The following is an 18,870-nucleotide window of genomic DNA, read 5'->3' on the forward strand; positions in this document are numbered from 1 at the left end:
CGGAGTGCATAGGAGAGTGCTGCATAAGCTTATTAAGGCTGGCTGGCCGCAGTTCACGGGTAAGGTAGGTGGGTACCTACATCGTGTAACCAGGCACCGCCGCCTCGGTCTTTGGCGCACACGCGCTGTCGCGGTTCCGCAGCACGAGTGGGACGGCTACGGGGGGTCGGGGTACCGGGGGGCGGGAAGAGCCCACCTCGGAAAGAAGAGCCGGCGGTACGGGGGGAACGCTCTCGAGAGACAATGAGGCCGCTCGCGAGTGTCACCCGAAGTGGTGCTAGACTATTGCTAACTCAGGCCCTTCACCGGGACGTAGCGCCTACCACGACCGGGTTCGCGCGAGGGTCGGCAACGCTCTCAACTCGAAGCAAGGCTCGGCCTCGACACGCCTCGAGTAAGGAACCAACTTTTAATTTGGTGCCAAGCGGCCCCGGTGCTCTTCCTCTTCCTCGTCCTCTTCATCCTCACCTCCCCTTAGCCACCTTCTTCCCCGTGCCCCGTGCCAAACGGATTTCTCCGTGTCAGGATTCCCCAACTTCCGGGATACCCGGGTGAACGCTTATCGATCTCCGTAGACAATTAGCTCTCCCGCAATTCAACCCTTGTTTGCTAATTTCGACCTTTTTTCAATGGTTTGGTCGTGTAAAGGCTGGCTCTGTATAATCACACGTTTCGTTGGAATAAAAATATACACTAGTCAGGCACGAGTGAGGCTTGATCGACTGCGCTTGACGAAGTCAAGATAATACTTTGAGTATACCTGTGATCCACTCTTGTGCTTCTTAAACTTTGGTACACCGGTCTACGACAGCACCGAGACGTTTGCGGTGAAAAATTGTGGTGCACTGACCACAACCGGCCAGTGTAAGACTACGATAGACAATTTTTTACACTTTTTTCGGAAATTCAAGACAATCAGACAGCGTTGGACTGACACGAAATCAGAGTCGACAGAATTTCACAGCCGCTTATCGTATTTAATTTTTTCTTCACAATGTTGGTGAAAATCTTCCGAGATGGGTATATAATTATTCGTATCGATCTTTCCAGCGGATATTCAACCCGCAAAGCACTGCAATTTGCAACCGCTCCCGAAGCCAATTCCATTACGAAAATGACGTTAGCTAATCACCGCCAGCTCGGGAATTAGGATCGAACGATTCTCTGGAACAGCTACACCGGGTTAACGTATCGATAGTCGTAGCGAAAGGTTCGGATGAAAAAATATACCCACGCTGAGAAGGTGACGTAAGCCCGCAGAATAGAATAGAGGCATAGCTGTACGAGGGGTGCATCGGTATTACTCAAGCAAGGCTTTCGAAACTGGTAAGTAAAATTCGGGGCACGGTTAGTGCAGTCAGCTTCTGGCACCGTTCGCTCGGGTCGGAACTACGCGAGAAACGAAGCACGGATTGAAGTGAAGAGAGCGGTGAGGAAGCGGAAGATGAGAGGACATAAGAGGACGGAGGTGGAGGGGAAGACAGGCCGTGTGATCGGGCATGCCGCGAGACAATAGCGGCTAAATTCCGTTTCGTCGTGGAGGTTGCCGGTCGGGTCTTGAGCGCCCCCGTTGCATCCATCCTTTGCGACGCGACGTTGCGACGGAAGGGCGGAGCGCCGGGGGCGGGTATATGAGACACTTCCTTTCATCAGCGCGAGAAACCCAGGTTGGCGGTTGCGAAAGAGCTGCTTTTTCCCGGTGCCTATACGACGACGACGTCTAGGAGGGTGTCTTTCTTCCTTGTGGCTTTTATTTTTCACTCCTCGCTCTCTCTCTCCAAAGCTTCTGCCGCCTGCGCTGCTTTTGCTTCTGCCTACAGTCGCGTGCGCCAACTGGAGCGCACTCGTTCCAAGACCGTATCCTCACGCACCGCTGGACCCTCTCGGGAATGCAAACCTCTTGCGCGATGTTTCCGCTGTACCGAGGTTCCAGCACTCAACGCGATTCCCCGATTTTTCGATCCGATCCGAGTCCGAACTGCAGTTTCCAGTTTTGTTTTGGACCTTGTCGCGTAATTCAAACATCCTCCACGATCATTGGTGCACCATTTTTCAAGCCCAGGATAAAACCGTCCAAGATTTCAGCGTCCGAAGGAGATAACTTTCTTTTCGGCTTACACGACACGCTGCATAGTCCAAGGGATTTAACGGCGCGTCATTCGCAGTTTGTACGTACGTACATGGTTAACCGTAGAAATTCCATAACCGTAAACCGAGATCTACAAATCGAAGGCTGCCATGGTTATGGGAAGAAAATAGACAGGCTGTTATTGCGCACGCTATAAAATATCGAACAGCAGCTGGAAAGGCATTTATGTTATTACGATGCCGGGTGCGTATGACGGTGAATCGAGTTGTGTACGTACACAGTATGCAGCTTCCACGCGTGATAGAAGAATGACCGACACTTCGTATGGTTTAATTCCGTGACGTCGGAATCGGAATGAGAAATCGGATCAGAAGGTACAGCTGAAGCTGGTGTATAAGGATGTATTACCCGTGCCTGTTATACATACAGTCGCGGTATAAATTTTGTTTACATTTTATCGTTCAATCGCGGAGATCGAATAGCGATGCGGAGCTGGCGGGCGCGTCGAGTCGTTTCACCATCGACGATACCGCGCATATATATATGTATACATGTACACGGGGCATCTATCCACCGTTTGAAATCGATGGAACATGCAGTACCCTGCCACCTATCCTCCGCCTAGCCGCCCTGCAATATTTCGAGGATAAGCCCGAGGCCAGGATGTGTAACTGCCTCGGGAGGCGTCCGCGTCGACGTCGAGTAGACCGTCTTATCTTCCCGTTTCCGGTCCAACGAGCCGGAAATGCGTAATAGTGGGTAAAGAAGTGCAGCACGAGCTTAAGGAACGCGTGATCCGTACCCGCGAATAAGATGCGGCCCCGAGCAAAGCTCAGGCCTAATAGTGAAAACGCCTCTGCGATTCTCGCGAACCACGGGGGATCACGATTTTTGTTCCTCGTTAGCGAAAATCTCGCCCGAAATCACAGCGACCGCTAAGCAACGAGACAATCCCGTTTCCCGGAGGGGTTGAAATTCCTCCCTTGTCGGTACCTACGTGGGTATATCCTCCTTTTTTCGCCGACCGCGCGTTCCGCTTTTTCGGGACTTTTGTGCACGTCCCTCTTCCCTCGCGAGGCCGGTGAATTGCCCCCGTTGAACGGGGCGGAGGGCCCTCGCGGATCGATACTTGCAGGGTGATAACACCGCGTCTGCAACTACGCTCCTTATTTTTAATAGGGTCATATTGCACCGGGTGAACCGGCCGCTGTTCTCTGCGCCCCCCGTGTGTGTATACGTACGGCTGTTACGGGACAATTTTACCGACTTGCTTTTCCGTACTGCAATAACGTCACTATGGCGACGACGCCGACTGTTCTTCTGACGTATGTAGTACCTACATATGTACGCGTGTATCCACATTGTACCACATAACGTTCAAATTCTTCGTCGGTTTCTCTAGCTTGGTGGCAATTGAATTCAGGGTTTAGTTGGACGGACCGAGATTTTTGTGCGCTCGTTGAACCTCGCGATTTCAATGTAAGCGTGCATTTTTATAAAAAAAACAATCGCTTCATCTCTTCACGGCCTTGTATTTCTCTCGAATTCAGTTATGGTCCCGTTAGTGAAGAAAAACGTAATCACGTTTTCAACACTCAAATCTTATAAATCATTTTCAAGTTCCTCGACAGTCATTTTTCACGGATCTGTTATGGTAAAAACCGGGATGTGTCCAACGGGAGGAATTAATAAATAACAGCTTCCTTCCACCTGATTACACTTTTCAGACGATCGTGAATAATGACCGATTGCATTATAGTTTAGGGGTTGAAATCTGCTTTCGTAGTATCGGGGACGACATCGTCTATTATAAGTGGAGACTTTTATATACGTGTCGCATTATTATACGTCATAGACGTATTATAATATACTTGGTTCAGGGTAGGCTGCACGACTATAAGAGAGAGAGAGAGAGTATTTATTTATCGCGGGGTAATGCCCCCTAGCAACCATAGGCACACACACACACATATATATATATATAAAAATAAATTTTAAAAAATAAAATAAAATTATACATACATACAATACATAATATGGCGGTTGGTGAACAATACTAAAATAATATAATATAAAATAATACAAAAATTAAAATAAAATAAAAATAAAAATAAAAATAGAAATAGAAATAGACACAAACCGAATGAAAAGCGTACATACAGAAAGGGCAGCCACATTCTGCGCGCATAATACATCATACAACATTCATCATACATCATACAGCGTACATCATACAATACATCTGTCGATTTCAATAATTTCACAAGAGAGAGCGAGAGAGAAAGAGAGAAAGAGAGAAAGAGAGAGGGAGAGAGTTGAAATGTGTTTGACGGGGGTGAAAAAGCGCTGACAATATTCAGATCGCTGGGTTCGAGAGGGGCGAAGAGAGCTTCTCGCGTCTCGCGGTGCATCGCGTCGATGATCATAGCTGCGATCAACTCCGTGAGAAACGTCTGCCTCCTCAGATCTGTAAAAGTGTTTTTTCCGGGTTTCTTTTCCGAACACGAAGGAATAAACATAGTATATAGAAAAATGCCACTGACAAGCAAAGTCTATAAATTAAGAGGGGGTCCTTAAATTAAAAGTAAGAAAGTCCTCCAGACCGTAGATTCTTTTCCCACACTCTGACAGCTACCTTATACCTACCCTGCATCCTCTTGTTATCATCACCTCTCTGCCTCGGTTCCCATTCCGCAAAATTAAACAGAGTTTTACCGTTTGTTTTCAAATTACATTTTATACAATAGTATATGCAAAGAAATGATGTTATAGATTTGACAAAATCGTTAAAACTCACATCAATTAATCGAAACTATATTAAACTTGCAACAGCTACTTCGTGGAAGTGTAAGAAGCAAATTTTTGCTAGTTCAAAAAAGTTTTTTCAAATCAAATGAAATCACGCTACTTCCTAAGATTGAAAAATGAGGTTGAACGAAGTTTTTCTCTAAATATGCGTGTTGAGAAGGAATATTTTCTCGTAATTCTATACCACGGATGTGAAAAGACAGAACGAAAGTTGTGCTTTTTCTGGTCAGCGTTGGATTCAGCATCGGCAAATCAATAAAAATCGCCGGACGATAGTTTGAGCAGGCGAGTTGTGATGTTCAGCTGCATCAACGTCGCTCGGAATTATCTGGTAAATTTACGGACGAGTGAACGTCGGCGATTTATAAGACGGACAGCTTCGGCCGCAAGGGTCGCTTCACCCCGCAGGGCGAAACATCAGGTTCGGTAATATTTTACCCCGACAGGATTTCCGCATCGTTTTCGAGGATCAATTTTTGCGCGAGAATTCGTACGATAAGTGCTTCGAGCGCGTTTTTCTTCTTGTCGGATTATCATCGCTCGTTTCATTTCGTCCTGTTACCTGCAGCGACGGGCAAAGTTGTATACCTAATCACTCGATCATAAACGTAATATTACATGTGTAATTTGCAATTGAACCGGTGATAGAATACAAGTTGCGTTTAAATTTGTAATTAGAAAGAAACAAAAGTAAAGTGAAAATTATATTTGAAAATTGCAATCAATGAGAATATAAATTAAAAGAGTCTCTTGCAAAAATTCCGCGTAATTTAATGAAAATAAAATCATCATCACTGATTACTAACTTAATTTGTACCGTACTGTGATTTCGTTTCTTCTAAATACAAAATACAGTTATAATTTGTAATTTATTTTTCCGAAATTAGGAATTTATATCCCCACCGATGCCCCGTCGCCCGTTACACGCATACCGGGCGTATATGTGTACCTGAATTAATTTTCCCGCGGCTGGCTATTTTCGCTCCGGGAGAAATCGAAGACGATAAAGAAGGGCTGAAAGGTGGTCGGGAGAGCGGCTCAGGGGAATGAATCCGGGCTCGTCACGCGTCGTAATCTATCGGTGGTGATAATAATTTCGACTCTTGCCCAGCTGGCTTTTCGCCAGGTAAAACATACCACCTACGCCCATAACGGCATGGCGGGCTCCGGTTATCTGCCCGAATCAATATAACCACCCCCGTGCGTGTCAGGGGCTCGTTATCAATTTTTACTTCCCCCGTCCCTCGCCCCCTCATCCCTATCAGCCTTTCGAATTCTCAGCCGTTTCAAGAAGTTCCTTATTCCCACTCTTGCGCATCGCCCGCATGCCGCGTACAACCGCTCAACCCGCGACCCTTTGTGCCTCGGAATTATTGTCGGAACGTTTTAACCCCGTTATTCGCAAGGACCGGGAACTTACACGGGGCGTTATAAACAGGCATGGATACTTTCGCGCGATTACCGAGCGGTGAATATTTGAATTCCGTCCCGGTATACGATGCATTGCCTTTGCCGTCTTTGGTCTTTCTTCGTTATCCTGACCGAGAAGTGCACTTGCTTTGTATACACGTGTTATCTGTATGCTTTGTACGGACGAGTGATCGGAGGGCGCTTATAATAATGATAACAATAATAAATAATTCTGCAGCGTCAAAAGTGCTTGGAATTTATTCACATTGCAGCTCTGTTAGATTTTTATTAAAATTCATTCTCGCATCAGGCGTTAAACGGTAAATTTTCTTTAGGAAACACGAAAAGAAACCTCGCCGACAATCTTGTACGGATGACTATAATAACGGGGTAATATTTGCCAATTAATTTATAAACAAATGAATTCGCTGTATCGATTGTGCGTGTTATCAATCGTTTGAAATAGTACAGGTTTCATTAAACGTCAAAGGGTAAATTTTTGATTCGCTCACTCTCAATGCAATACAAAAATTTTAATAAATACGTTTCCCCTACAAATGTAGTTACTGATCGTATACGATGTGATGCGAAATGATCGTAACAATGCGATTTATTTCAATCGTTCGCGAAATACAAAACATGACATGAAACTTCATGAAAATGTACAAACGTCATCGATTACGGACTCTGTGTCTACTGAGTACGATTGTGAAACTGTGTAATAAACGATATCGTTACACACAAGGGAATTACTGCTGGACGAGGGTAATTTTGATTGCGAGATAAAAACGGTGGGTCAGCTGACGGTGAAAAAAAGCGATCGGTATAAAGTTATAAAAGCGACAGAAGCCGAGGTAGTTTTGAAGGGCTGTCGGTTTCTCTCTCTCTCTCTCTCTCTCTCTCTCTCTTTTTTCTCCATGCAGGGTGTAAAAAAAGCACCACCGCACTCTCAGCCGGGTGCTGATCGCGGTGCAAAAGCATTCCTAAAGCTTTTTTCGCGACTCTTTGATAATGTAGTTTTTAATCTCGACGCGACGCGCGAGCTGACGCCAACCGGGGATGACCAAAGGGATGAGGGGAACGGGGTGGGGGTGGAACGGGAAATTCACGTTTAGCCCGACCCGCGGGGCGAAATAAGTTTCCCGGTGAAGTTGAGCGTCGATATTTTACCGCGTTTATATTCGTCGAATTTGTGGCCCAAAACCACGCATCTTGTACGGGCTCTCTGCAGGAAGCGGCAGCAGCCCTAAAATCGGGTCGCCGTTTCGTACAAGAGCACACGAACGCACCGTGAGGATACGCACCGACAAGTCGCGCGTGTGCAACTTTGGAGAAAGTCGTTTTTAAACAGACCCCCCCAATCTCCTCGACTTCGCGAGTTTTCCACCGCAACATATCCCGAGCCCCCCCTTCTTTCCCGCAGGCCGATTTATTCCCCGTCCCAGTTCATGCGAGTTTCTTTTTCCCCCTCTTTTCCTTGGTTGCAAAAATTGGAGGGGCAAAAGAAAAAAAACAAAAAAAGAAAGAAAAGAAATAAATAGACAAACGAGAAGAGAGAAAAACGAATCGACGAGTCACCGCTTATTTCTCGCCGAGTTTGTCACTCGGGGGTGGAAATTAGGGGTGCGGGAAAAAAGGCTGTTTCGTGAACTGTCGCGGTTCGTCTCGCTCGTACTGCCAGGGGGCAACCGGGCTGCTTCAGGCTCCTTCGACGATGGCGATCGCGGTCTGAATTTTGAAACACAAGGGCGGCACGAGATTTGGAATCGCGCCATCGGCTCGCCGGCTTGCAGCCCCGTCGAGCTTCTTGCCTGGCTCTTTTATTCCCCTACCCGAGACACGTGATATTTGAATAATTGACTTTGAACCGGAAGTTTGTCAAGCTATTCCACGTGCAGGGAAACGCGAAGAAACATTCCGCTTTCTTACACCTCGTTACAAACCCTTCCGTAAAAATCGCACTCCCGCTATTCCATATGTTTTCGCTACGCCGCGCGCCGTTCGGATTATCCGAAAGCACCATCTTACGAGTGGTGTACATATTTCAACCCCTCGATCGTTATTCCGTTATCGGTACTTTTAAGCGACCAGCGATCCTGGCAGGTAGCCTTATTCCCATTCCGCAAGGAATATAATGTTTTGAAAAAATCTTCTGTGTAGGAAAATACGAAACGCCCCTTACGGCACACGATCCGAGGAGACAAAGTTGGCAGCTGCGGCGAAGACGGGCGTTGATGGTGACGGACGGTTGTGATTAACGATTTTCGCCGCTCCTTATCCCGCATCGAAATTCTTCCCGAATACCCAGGGGATGAGGGGACCTTGCAGACGGCCTCGATGCACGTGCAGCGGAGGCGCTGCGCCTCAGTCGCGAGGTAAACGAGCCAAGGGAGTCTCGGGAAGCGCATCTCATTCTCCTTGAGGAGGACGTAGCTTCCCGCGCGTGTAAGGGTAAGGTCCGGTGTTATCCGCAATCTCATCAAAGTCAAGATTGATGCTTCGCCGACGTCTGGGGGTGACGGGACGCGCAGCCTCGTTCCGCGAAATGTGAAAGGGGATAAATCGCAGGACGATTCCTGAACGTCCGAGGGGAGAGAGAGAAATTCATTCCCGAATGCCCGCGGTGCGCAGTTGGTAATACAATTTATAACACATCGAACTCAATTATCCTACTCGTCGGAAGGAGGAGAAGAATGAACTACAAACACGACAAAAAGAGTTTACTACATACGAGCACTTTTAAGATTGGAACACACGTGTATCGATCTAATTGGAAGCACAGAGAAAAAAACAAATGGAAACAAATATTTTATTCCACTCGATTTGAAATACAGATAATTTTTTTTTCTGAACTATATAGTTGAGAAAAATTGATGGAAGATATTTTTTCTCAGCCTTCACCGCCTAAGAAATGTTATATTTTGCATAGAGAAGTTGTTGCATTAAGCATACACAATCCTAACCACGCAAATCGCGAGTTGAAATATAATATAATAAATTATCGACGATGGAGAGAAAGAATCTGTATCTCTTTGGACACGATCGTGGGGTTGGAATTGAGTCATTCCGTAAGTCGACTAGTGATATCTGTTCGGGTATATAGGGATGTGCGTGACTGAAAAAATTTTCAAAAATCCGCCGCGACGTATGAAAATATTTCAGCAACCATCCATAGTAAAACAATTCCCGCTTCTGATTTTTTTCAACGTTATTTTCCTTCGGAAAAAGCTTGAAAACAGTAAGAAGGAAACAACTCCATACTCGGGCTCTCAGCTTAAATTTTGATACATGACACACGTTTTTTCACGTTTATTAAATCGTGTCGATCAATGAGATCGTTTTAAAAAATTGTAGACGATTCAAATCGAGTCAAAAACAATCATATAAAAAAAAATCGCGGGCCCAATCCGAGATGTCAAGGGTCAAACCGAGGTCGAAACGGTATGGACTGCCCCGTATATGTACAATGTGTGCGTGTGCGCGTGTTCGTACAGTATGCGGAGTCTACATAAGCCTGTATACTCGGTGCAGTGTAGCCGTCAAGGAAAGTATGAGCTAGGAGTAGAGCGTTGCACGAAGTGACAAAGTCGGAAAATTTATTCGGCCAAATCTCGCCCGATAAATAATGGGGGTGGCTGCCTCGACCCTCGCGTGGCCTCAACAACGACGGCGGGGTGGCGGGGGTGGAAGGCAACCGTCGCGTCGCTTCCAGCGATTCGTCGGATTCACCGTACTGCCGTACTTACACCGCATCGCATCGCATCGCATCGCATGGCATAGCATCGCAATCCCCATCCCCTAGTGGTATGTACATGGTATGGGGGTATATGCGGTATCACACATATACCTTGCCGACGAATGATTTTGTAAGCCCCCCCCCCCCCCCCACCCCTCCTTGCCAGGCTGGCTTCCGCCAAACACCCCCGAAACCTCCCCTACACGTATGCACATCTTGCGCGTCTCTTACCGCCGAAATTTTAACTCAACCCTAAGGTAAACCGTCCTCCCATGTATCCTGACTCCCCTGCTTTTATACTCCGTACATACTCTGTAGGCATAGGCGTACAATGTACGCGTACGAATGTATGTATGTTTGAATACGCTTTCGAGAGGATCTTTTAAGCTCTGTTTTTTGACGCGTTCGGAATTAACCCGGTTTTACTTTCAATCAAGTTCCACGCTTTTCTTACACAACAACCTTGTGTATTATATTATTATACGTATGCGCGTAGTTTCAGTGACGTGTAAATGCGGCACTTATCCTGTGAGACTCTAGGGATTGCTTGTCTGGTTTCGTCGCGAACAATCTTTATTCAATTACCGTCAAATTTATAATTTCAGTCTCACAAAATTTATTGCAATCAACGTCCACGCTTGCGTTGTTCCTTTGCTTCGGGTTGGTTGAAAATTCAATCCGACGAACCGTCTGACAAGCTTGAATAAAAAACGTACGTGCGCACGGGCAAAAGAATCTTCAATTCAACAATTCTAACCAGACGCATGCATGGTTACAGAAATGAAAAATAAATCCAAAAAAGAAATACCAAAATTTTGTTCACTTCTGAATACTAGACGAGTGATATTTTTTAAACAAATGAGCATTTGAAACCATCAAATACCTGCGCTTGAAAAAGCATGTACATTTTTTTTACAGTATTTCTGTTGTGTAGGAATGGTGTGAAAATACTCGAAGTATGCCGAGAGAAATGAATCTGATCATCGCGAATGCGCAAACAAGTTGAATTAATTGAAAAACCGATTATGCCAGTCATTCATATGATTTTCAGCTGCGTATAAAAGAGATCTAAATTATACTCGGAACGTGTCTACGCAGCTCGAGTTTCGAAATTGTCCGATAAGAGGGGACATTGATTGATCGATATTATCGATCAAAGCAATATCTTCCTGGGTCGCGTATTTTCGGCCGGGCAGAGTGATCGGGACAAAGACGCGGGCTGTTCGGGAATCCGGGTCCTTGGTATCCTTTTTCAGGGTGATGTAAAACCTACCCCCCTGCATGCAGAGGTTCAACGATCGTATTACCTCTATTAAATTTCATGCTAAAAATCGTGAATGTAAGGCAAGTGTACCAGTTATCGACACGTTTAGAGCCAATTATTGACACTTTTTTATTTGATGAAAATTATAAATTGACGGTTCAAGTTGTGTATCTGTCGATGACTAAAACCAATTGCTGGAGGGTCAGACGCTACGAATTTGTTTTTCGGTAATCTTAGAATCAAAGATCACACAGATACAATAAAAAAAGGTCAATAATTGAGAGATGGTCAACAATTTGTGCCCACACTTATCTTACCTACCGGCACTGCGCAAAACTTTCCGTTTCTCTCTCTCTCTCTCTCTCTCTCGTCTTTCACACCTCTCGCATTTCTCGGTTGAGAATCAATTTGCCAACTCGGTCCGCTGCTGCGAAAGGTCGACGTGAGTAAACTTTGCAGGACTACGCGTATGCGCTAAAAGAAGGATATGCGACTCGGGGATAACGACTTTTCCTCGAATTCCCGACTCGCACGTATCGAGAGCCGAGAGCCGCGAGCCACGGAGTGTTAAACGGCGGGAACGCGGGGGTTAAAAAAATCGAAAATGCCTCGCGGCACTCGCCAGAGTAAACTTGCAGAGCAACGCGCCCGTGTTCTCTGCTCCACCTTTCTCCGTCCGTCCCGTGTTTGTCCGCCGTTGGAGCAGCCTTCGAGTTCTCGCCCGGAGATAATTCACTTTTTATAAATGCAGACGGCAGACGCACTAATAAGTTCAAACCAGTCAATTAACGCCCGCGCTCTTTGCCCCGTAGTCCTAACCAAACACCACCCACCTCTGCCGCTGTTGCTGTTGCCGTTGCCGTTGCTGTTGCGCAGGCGTTTCTGCTTGGGTGCGAAAGAAGGGGTCACAATCCAGTTTCCCTCATCTTTGAGAATCTCCATTATTTTTCCAACAATCTTCGAATTCTGTGACAATAATCTTCAACACGAAGAATCGTTCCGAAACAAAGATCGGAGGAGTGCGACTCAAGTTGAATTACATTCAAATAATCTTCCTGCATTATGCGGAGAAATCAGAGATACACATCGACGGGTTTTTACGGTTAAAGCTCAGTTATTGACAAATTCTTACAATCGATCATCGTACTCGGCGGTCCACCCTTGTTTTTAGTGAGAAAACTATAACGATTGTGCATTAATTTATTTTTTATAAATCTACCATCCAAAAAGCGTCTATGGACTTCAATTTTTATTGAGTTCTTCGTTGGAATGATAAAAAAATCAACTTACGTATAGACAATGTTAAACATTGACGTCAGTAATGAACTCATTTGTTGATTCTAAGTCTGATGCGGTTCTCAATTCTCTCATGTTGACTCCTATTTTTCACCAGAACGTGTACCTAATACAGTTAAAATCGTTGTTTCCGGTAGGTTGATAAATTGTAATAACTTTGAAATATGTCTCCAGCTTACGATGTCAGATTTTCTTTAATCATAGCAATGGCTTTTAAATCTTCGCATATTGGATTTTTCGACACGTATAAGTACAAAGTCGAAGATACACGTAATACGTACATAATATTGGAATGCGGTATATAATATCGGATAAAAAATAAACGAATCAAACCCCAAAAAACATTCACATTCCGCATATTTTCAACTTAATGGTTGACCGCGTTAACGGGTTAAACGAATATTTCGATAATTGGATTGAATTTCCGCACTGTGAACATGAGAATGCATGTACAGACACAGATATTGCAATATTATAGTCGCAGATGCGTACGTGTGTCTACGAGAGCAGCTACCACCGGTATTTACGGTGCATTAAAGTAAAACGAATAAATAGAGAAGGAAAAAAAAAATTATTTTCTTTCTTTTTTTCAATAAACTCTTTTCGAACCCGAAACTCCGCATCACTTATATACACGTAGGTATACATGTATACATAGTATGCAATATAATGCAAACGGGGTCAACGGTTCGTTTGCGTTTCCACCCCCACCCCCCTCCAATACCTGATAAATTAGACCTGCACACAAACGGCCGAACGTTTCCTATTTCGGCAAATTATCATCTTCGCTAATTCCTTAGTTTTTTTTTTTTTCAATTTGTTTTTTTTTGCCATCTCGTTACCTGGCGAATCACCTCATATTTGCATTATACAATCGAATTACACCGAGGTGCAGAGCCACGCTTGTCAGGGAACGGAAGGTGCGAAATGCATACAGGCCCGATTTTCGCGGATCAACCGGAAAGGGATGGCAAAGTTTCAACAGCGAGCCACTCAATCAGACGCACCGAGTTTCCGGGATTAATTCTCGTTCAAAACGAGACGGGTTCATCGATCAACTCAATTAGCTGATTGCGCCTTTAGGCACGTATAGATATATATACGTATGTATGTATGTGTGTGCGTGTGTGTGTATGTGCAATTGCAGCGCATCGTAAACACGCGTTGCATTTTTACGCCGCTCAATTTCCGCGTGTGTTTTGCGGGGCGTTCTTCCCCCTCTTCACTGAAATCAACGTGTACTTTGTTATCGAAAGATTCGTCTTTTAAAGTCGGGAAAAATATAGGAAAAATCACGTAATGAATCACAAGAATGCGAATCATAAGATATACTATAAATCACATGTATTTGACCATGTGATTTTGTATCCAGTATACTTTATGATTCTTGATTTTGTAATTGTTTGCGTGACTTTTTATAAATTTTACTCGAATTTACCAGATAAATCATGTGATAAAATACTAGTTGATTTCGATCGTAACATTTTACGATTTATCACACGAACATTTTCAGCAGGGTTGCCTTTCTTCCAATTTCCAACCATATGTCAGTTGCCCGTGCACCCTTACCCAAATCGGACGTTTTCACCCCGCGAGTTATTCTCAACAAATTTCAATCTATACTCGAGTATCAATCTGTCAATGAGAACTCGATGTTACGTATAAACAACAAGTCACATCGTTCCAATCACCATAACAACTCGTTATTCACATTTATTGTTATGTTAGTCTGCAGGATCACAATTCATTCGAACCTAAGTTATGCCCGCGCACCTGATCCTTTAAATAGTATTACGAGGAGTTCACGCGTGATATTCGAAGCTAACGCATGTTGCTTAAAAGGTTCACTCCGATCCTCATCCCTGCAAGCCTGCAGCTTTTCGCCACCTTCTTTCGCACCCTCGTATATTATACATATTCGTCGATCGCTCGCCGTTTCTCTTCATTATTATACCCGTTTGTCGCTCCGGCATTGTCGAGCCGAGACGCTGGGTCGTTAGCGAAAATTAATACCCAACCTATTTTCTTCCCTTTATTTTCAGCCCGTTTTTCTTTCCCTCGGTCATTCTTCTTTTTCTTGTTTTTATTTCTTCTTTGTCTTTTCTTCGTACCGTGTACAGGTATAAGGTAGGTATAATTATACACGAAGGTAAGGCAAGTGCGGTGCGACTACACACGAATGCCTGTTTAGAGAGAGAGAGAGAAAGAGAGAGAGAGAGTATCGTGCATGCTAATTAAACGACAAATTTCCCTCTGTCGCTATTTCGATAAAATTTATGTCGAGATACCTCTAAATTTTCAGTAAAACAATCATGGTTCGTTCGTCGGTTTGCGATTAAGGGAAAAATTTTGTTCTTCAAATAGCAATAAAAGTCTATAACAAATACAGAGTGACTTATAGGGTGCAGGAAAAAATATTTCGCATAAGAGACGAGAGTTTTCTCTTTACATATAATAATAAAGAAAAATCGCAAGTTCCGCGATTTGAAAAATCTCGACAGCTTTCGACGCGTGATCGGAAAGTACACAGCAGCACGGTCTTGGAGCGTACATAAATACATCAAATGTGGAAAACTTACCGTGTAAATAAGACGCGAGTCCTCACTGCGTCCAGCTGAATTTGCCCAGAGGAAAAATAGTTCACTCAAAACAAACGCACTATTTGTTGACACGGCTTCGCGGCACCGAGACCATGTTGCTCTGGTATCATTCCGACGTAAACTGAGCTGTTCTCGCGACTTTGATTCTCGATCCTTGTACCGACTGTTTGCGCAGGCGCGAACACCGGCAGTTTCTTCGTTCATCGATCAATTCGGATCGCTTCAATTCTCGAGGAAATCGTATATTCAACGGGTGATATTGAAATGGTACGTAATCGGGAGCTTGAATGACTGCGCAGTGAGAAAAATTTTGTTTATTTTACAGGAGTGACTAGAAAATTTAGGATAAATCCGTGTCGTTAAAAGAAATGTTTAGATATGATTGGAACTACAAGAAAATGTGGTAACAGTAACTAATTTGTGCGAGTAAAAACTGATACTATATTTTCTCGTAATTGCAACACAAACTCATATTGGGTTGGTTATTGTATTTTTTTCTAGCATTTTATTCTAGCGTTAATATCAAATTATCGCAATAGTTGAATGAAAATATATATAGCATGAGTGACCATAATCAAAAAATTAGTGACAGATACTAGATTTTCTAGTTACAGCTATAAAACTAATTTTCATGTTGCACCCAGAACTGTATTTTTTAGTTACCGCGAAGAATGAAAATAGTCGAGGACTGTGTAGTGAACGCAATTTAAAATGTATCTCGGTGAGATATAATTGTAAATCACATGATTACAGCTGTGAAGAAACGGTTATTAAAAATGCTTAATTGGTTATGAATTCATTGGCATTTCATCTTATCACGTGCAATTTTGTTGACTCCTATTTATTTCCTGTGATTCCTTCCAATCCCTAAATTATATTTGAAAATTGTTTTAGTCGCTCGGATGTCATCGGAAATCAGGGTTAACAATAAAAAGGAACAGGCAACGCTTGGTGCACTAAAAATCAATGAAAAATTAACCTTAAAGAATGAGAATCATTCGTTCGTTTTCAAAGTGGATTGGCACAAAGCCTCGTGCATTGTCCTGTTACACAATTTTATAGAGCATGGACAAACGCCCATTTTCCTCCTCTTTCCTTCCTCCTTTCTCCAGCCTGCAGTTCCGCAGTTGAATTGGAATAATGCAGGCGGGAAGCTTGCATAATTTAGCCGCAGGTCCGAAGGCAACGGCGGCTCGTTTGCTACGTCGAGTCGACGACGTCAGTCAGCCGGTTACGTGCGGGTTATGCAGCGCCCGAATTCCCCGAACGGCGTCCCGCAGGAGGCTTGTCCTCTGGGTCCTCATCAGTCGGGGGCTGGACGTGACTCGGATGGTCCTTGCCGTTTCCGCCGCTCCGATTCTCCGACTCTCCGTCGCTCTCCGACGCCTCGACGACGGACGAAGGAACCCGGAAAACCGCCGACGGAATCAGCGGACATAGCTATAATGTACACGGATGTACTCAGCAGCTGCACTTTATACCTGAGCCGTCCCACGCTCTCTATATACGAAAGAATTACTCATTCATAAACTTCGTATCGGAAATAGCGATGTCGCAATTCCGTGGCAAAAATATCGAACTGCAAGCAGTTGAAGCGAAATTAAAGATGTTTTGAAAACGAGCTGTGCAAAAACATTGTGAGTATTAATTTCGCGACGGCCGAGTTCTTTTATAGCCGAACGTGTTTCAATGATTCTTTTATTTTTGAAATCTATAAATACATATAACGAATTATAATCAATTGCCGAACGAATCGTAATAGTAGATTATGTAACAAGGGGATAATCGACTTTTATTCCTCTATCCCCGGTCACATTATCGACTTAAAAGTGTTTTCCTTGTACGTGGAGGTGTGATCTATCAGTCAGAAAACTACAATATTATCGAAAGTTTATAATAATACAGAGAGATGTAGTTCAAAATCGAAAAGAAACAGAGAAAACTTTAAAAACTAGAATAAATAATTTACGGTGGAAATGTGTTACTTTTTTTCCCACAGATGAGGAAGTAAAAACTATCCGGAAATAAAAGTGAGATTACAAAAATATCTTTATCGTACATTTATGGGTAATCGTGCAACGACAATATATAATATAATATATAATGTAGTAAGCCAAGTATATTTCCAACCAGGTCAAAGAAATCTGTTAAACACGCGTGTCATAGTGAAACTAGCACGTATTGTATATGTATACATACGATCGTCGTGACGATGATGATAATTTTTCTTTATCTTATCTTCGAATGAGTTATATACTCTGGTAGTTGGCGCGTAAAAACGCCGCTGCATCGCGTCTTTTTATACGATAATGGAAACGTACTTATACTATGATTATACAATAAATTTTCATCATAAGTGAAAAGGCCCTGAAACCGTAAACCGCACCTGAGATATACATTTTTTTCTTCTCAATCAACATCATCACACCGCAGAATTGTAATACGAAACACGGAACTGGTTCGATCGCTAACTATTTAAATAAACCCGGACCGAATGGGTATGTGGGTATTTGAAACGTTCATTCATCGGTCGAAAATTAGTTCGCTAAACTGTTCGCCTCATTTTACATCACATACACGATCGATCATTCGCACCAAAAATTTGACAATCATAAGGTTTGCGCTATTTCTCATACACGGTTCTTCTTTCACCCTCTCCGTTTTCTCGCCGAATATGAAACGGCGTCGCAAGCTCTTCGAAGGCACCGTAGTTTCACCAGCGAACAGCGCACCATGAGATTTCAGCAAGTGATACAGCCGAGAGTCGCGTCAGCCGCCGGAGTCGAAGTAGCGGCTGCTCGTTCGTCGTCAGACGGACGCGGCGCTATCGCGGATCAGGAGAGCAGCCTCGTACCGGTCGGCCTTTCTTCATTCCAGGCCACGCTGCCTGCGCTCGTTCACCCAATTTCATCCACTGGCTGACCGACTGACTGTCGAGAGGTGCGAATCGACACGTTGCATACAGGGTCAGTGAACAACGGAGCGTGGAAAATCAGGGGAACGAGAAACAGAGGGACACCGAAAACCGACGGTTAATCACTGGACGATCAGCACCGAGAATACTTTCCGCGTGCGATTACTGTGCGGTCCTTGATTATTTTAATTTTTTACCATAACCTGAGAAATATTATAATTCTGGGTGTACAAAATGAAATTAGCTTACTTGGCTGTAATCGGAAAATCTAATACGCGTTGGTACTATTTCTGATCCGGTCACACTTACTGTGTATGTTTACATATTTCCTTGTCATTATTGCAACAATTCGAAGATGGCGTAGCAATAAATTGATGTCGAGGCATTATTTAAGCGGAAAAATGTAGGAAACCGAACAAACAGATTCAAAGTTACTGTAATCAGGATATCTAGTATCGGCAACAATAATCACCCCGAATACTTATACGTGTATCACATTATCTTGTGATTCCAATAATATAGAAACCTTTATCGTTAAGCGATACTCACTATTTTACCGTAGAATTTTTTGATAACTGTAAAGAATGCGATCCTCCTCAGTGCTATATTGTTCTCGTTTCATTCTTTCGAAATTTTCAATGAATTTTTTTCACTGCTGTACAAAGTATAATAGTTAAAAGTAAACGATGAACCATTTCTTAAAGCATTCAAACGATACCGGCTTAGCGAATTTGAATATGAATCGATTGTGGA

At 43.8% G+C, this 18,870-nt stretch overlaps 1 protein-coding gene across 6 annotated transcripts in view; it reads right to left on the reverse strand.

Moving 5' to 3' along the window:
- The window catches only part of LOC124182898 (3 beta-hydroxysteroid dehydrogenase/Delta 5-->4-isomerase type 4), a 34,520-nt gene extending 19,155 nt beyond the window's left edge, over positions 1–15,365 (reverse strand). For 3 of the 6 annotated variants that reach the window (XM_046570702.1, XM_046570703.1, XM_046570704.1), the window contains exon 1: positions 15,183–15,334. The gene's annotated coding sequence lies outside the window, so the exon portion shown is untranslated. Of the gene's footprint in view, positions 1–15,182 lie in introns of all 6 variants that reach the window. The other 3 variants (XM_046570701.1, XM_046570705.1, XM_046570707.1) reach the window with 3 other exon arrangements.
- Between the last annotated feature and the right edge of the window lie 3,505 nt (positions 15,366–18,870).

This window comes from Neodiprion fabricii, chromosome 5 (genome assembly GCF_021155785.1).
Source record: "Neodiprion fabricii isolate iyNeoFabr1 chromosome 5, iyNeoFabr1.1, whole genome shotgun sequence".
NCBI classification, from domain to species: domain Eukaryota; kingdom Metazoa; phylum Arthropoda; class Insecta; order Hymenoptera; family Diprionidae; genus Neodiprion; species Neodiprion fabricii.